We start from the raw sequence: 3,785 nt of genomic DNA, 5'->3' as shown, positions 1-3,785 counted from the left end.
TATCGGATTCCAGGTATGTATATACTATATACTGTCCTGATTTTCATAAAATATATTATCACTAACAAATTATGTTTTCATGAACTCTTACTATAAGCAAATAGAGTGATTTTACTTTTTCTTTTGAAAATATTTTGATTCTTCATTTAATCAACAAATAACATGGAGGTCCTGATTTGTGTTGTGCCACTGTAGAAAATACAGTCAAGAATGGGGCAGTTTTTAAAAGACAATATTTACTTTGTACATCCATTGTGAATATCAGAAAGGATAAGTAGTCAAAGGTATTTGAATTTGGCTTATATACCTCAGACCTTTGAGACAGAGAAAACATAGGTTGTTTGATAAGGTGCTTTTGAGTGCTGAATGCTGCCATCTTACCTAAGATTATATCACATTTTTTAGAAAATTGACTGCAGCCATTACCATCGTAAATTTTGGGTACATTCACAGTCACTACCAGTATGATAAGCTTCTTTGTTAAGAAATAATATATTTTGTAAAGGAATAACCCCCTCATATGAACAAACTTATTTCTTCTTTGTAACACCTTACTCTCCCAATGGAACATTGTGTTATGCCTTGATTCAATTAATTTGGTCAAATCAATCACCCCAAATCAGTGTGACATTGTTCCACCTATCCCGAGAAAGAAACTGGGTGACTTAGGTTCCCTTAGACCTCAGCCCACCTTCAGGTTCTGGGGAAACTTGCTGACATTTTAGGGTGATCTAGTAACCAAGTTCAACAAGTACTTGATAATGTGACATGTATACACTTTGTACAGTAAGTGAATTTTAGTTTGTATGCAATAATGGAGAGGATTTAATTGTTTCTTCACAAAGGCCATTTTCAATCTTTGGCCTCTGAAGTACTTTTTGAAGTATATAATATGTAGATAATAAGAGTGACTCTCTCAAAAAGTAGCATCTTTAATATACAGAGTATGGTCCGTGCCCCATAGTCAGCATTCAGAGAAAGAGCAGTCCTTTGGTAGCTATTGGCTACCTGCAGTTCTGTGTGTTCCAGGTCTTCCTGGGCCAGCCTTTTCTGAGGACACTCTTGGTGAAGGCTTCTCTGTGCTGTGCATTGAGGGAAACAGATATGAAGGAGAGGCGGTTGTCCTGAAACAGGGAGAACCTGGGTTTCCTCAGGAACCCAGTTGTTGAGAATTTTGTTAAGAAGCCAACTAACAGAGACTTTGCTTGATTATCTTTCCTAGGTGTAAGAAGTCTTTCGACATAAAATACAGAATACCAGTGAACCACCTGTGGATAGCTGAATGTGGAAATGATACACACAGAAAAGGCAAACCCTGTTTAGTAAACAGATCATTCCTTCTGGGATGGCCAATGTCAAATTTTGTGGCCACTTTCCCGTAAGTACCACAACTCTATCTTGTTTTACTTTGACATGGAAGCACACAGTTGACTACCTCTTGTCCAGGATAGATGGGAAAAGCATTAAATTTTTGTCCAAACTTCTTTTTGAAAAGGAAAGCATCTTAATCTGCTCATGTAATATGGCACTGCTTCACATTTTGACCTTTAGTCATAGCACTTGGTTGCATTGTGCTTTCCCCCAAGAGGTTTTTGTATGCAAATACAATTGAAAGGATAGTCAAATAGTGGGAATTAGTGTAGTAACTTCATTTTTTTTTCCCAGCAATGACTTTTCAAAGGGGCTCTGGGAACTACTTGGGGAGTAGGTGTTTGGTGTTTGGAAAGAAAATTGGAGGGAGTGAGGCTTGAAATCCACTGTCCAACATCAATCCCCTCAAGATCCAGGTATTATCTTCCCCAATAGAGTTTCAGATGAATTTATAGACTTCTCATATATTCGTTATTGATAGTTGCTCACCAGTTCGTTTGCACATACTAAGCTTTAGCACAACAAGTGTATGGCATTAAACATAGAAAAAATATTAGTGTTTGTCCCTTTATAGTGGGAAGCTGCATAGTAATAGCTAAAAAGTAGTTGTTTACACAGAGTAGGGCTATTTTGTGTTCTTATGGTCATTTAGGTTCACACAGGGGATTCAGTTCCACCAAAACTTCAGTTTGAAGACAGTTATTATTTAGAGATAAAGGATAAATAAGAAGGAGATGGGAGGATAAAGAAATAGGAGAGAGAGAGAGAGAAAGTGAGATTCAAGAATTCTCTGAGGTTTAATTAACCACTTTTTCAGTTTTGGAGATTGAGGCTTACAGCAGTTGAAATACTTTCCCATGATCACAGATCACAGAGCTTGCATCCCATAGTCTACTGTTTAAATTTAAATTTAATGCTTAAATTCCAAATCAGTGTCTTTCACTGTGAAACCTGTGTCCATCCTTGTGGCGTTGCTGTACAAGAGCAGAGCTAATCGAGAACCCAAGTATGAGAGAACTACCTACACCTGCATTCCCACCAGCTGCCACTGCCTTCTGTATGGTAATCTGCAATGATTGTCCCAACATGGTAGAATCTATGTTTCGCGACATCTAATTTTTCCCATTTGTCTAATTGCAGATCTTCAGCAATAAAAGAACAGTGGTATTCATTACTTGAAAGGTATTTGGCCAGAATACATGCTTTGAATCTTTAGTTTGTGATAAAAGGGTGTAAATTTCTACAAGCCATGTCCCCAAATTATTTCACTATTAAAAATAGATACTTTGTTAGACTGTCCTCAAATAATTTCTGATTTGGATTTCTTCTGCATATGCTTTCAATAATATTCCCTCATTTACATGCATGCTTTGTTTATTGTTGAGGAAGTTAAATGCCCCTCTGACCTTTTCCTTTTTGCCAGCCTGTGGCTTGGAGCTAATGTTATTCTCATTATGTATTACATTCCTGTGAGTGCAGCTTACTCTACTGAGTGAGGCTCAAAGTAATTGCTCCCTCCTACTCTTCAACCCTAGAAGGTACAGGGCCTTCAATCCAGGCAGGAGTACTTTGAGTAGTGGATCACAGCACCACCTGTGATTCTCTGGAGCATGTCTTATTTTCCAGAATTATTTTTGTATATATTTTTTCCTATTCATACTTTGATCTTGCTGAGTTACCTTATAAAATATATATATATGTATAAACATCAAATATACAGAAATTTTTGCAACATGGATTGATCTGAAATGAGCTGATAGCTAATTCATCTATTTTCGGTTATTACTGAATTTTATTAGGCAAATAAATTTAGCCAAAGAAGAGAACTACGTGCATAGCATCCTTACTGAAATCAACATTGAGGCTATGAACAGAAGTGCTTGTGTAAGTGTGCTTATTCAATTTAAGCTTCAAGTTCCTGACTTAGAGTAAAAGGAGGTAGACAGGAATAGAGGCAGGGATTGTGAGAGACAAGTTGTGTGTGTGTGTGTGTGTGTGTGTGTGTGTGGAGGGGAGGAGCGATGGAAGGGGGAGAGAGAGCAAGTGAGTGAGCATTTGGAAAGGACCATATGGGAAAATATATTTTCACATATAGTTCTATGTCTTTGTATACATAAAAAGTAATTTAATGGTAATATGAAGCAATAATAACCCGTAGTAACCCATAGTATCTGAATGGACATGCTCAGAAATAATACCTGTTAAATGTACATAAACTGTAGTGTTTTGCTTTATTATTTTCCACAAGGTTTTATTTCTTTTGGAATTAAAACATTTCTTTAAATTATTGCTACTTTCAGAGTGTTGTTTCTTATTTCCATTTTTAATGATATCTACTTTATTTTAAAATACTTTCATTTATTTTGGATGGCTTGTCAACATACAAAAATGTACAAAAGAGTGCTAACTATATC

At 36.4% G+C, this 3,785-nt stretch overlaps 1 long non-coding RNA gene across 1 annotated transcript; it reads left to right on the top strand.

Annotated features, from left to right (window-relative positions):
• The first annotated feature begins 1,173 nt into the window (after nucleotides 1–1,173).
• On the top strand, nucleotides 1,174–3,255 carry LOC103352527 (uncharacterized). Its single transcript, XR_016223040.1, has 3 exons — nucleotides 1,174–1,378; nucleotides 2,512–2,553; nucleotides 3,171–3,255. It is a non-coding gene; the product is annotated as an uncharacterized LOC103352527 (long non-coding RNA).
• Nucleotides 3,256–3,785: the final 530 nt, after the last annotated feature.

The sequence above is a fragment of the Oryctolagus cuniculus genome, chromosome 16 (assembly GCF_051225735.1).
Source record: "Oryctolagus cuniculus isolate XC-2025 breed Fujian yellow rabbit chromosome 16, ASM5122573v1, whole genome shotgun sequence".
NCBI classification, from domain to species: Eukaryota; Metazoa; Chordata; class Mammalia; order Lagomorpha; family Leporidae; genus Oryctolagus; species Oryctolagus cuniculus.
The sequence above is the reverse complement of the archived record's forward strand: the minus strand, read 5'-3'. Positions and strand labels throughout refer to the sequence as shown.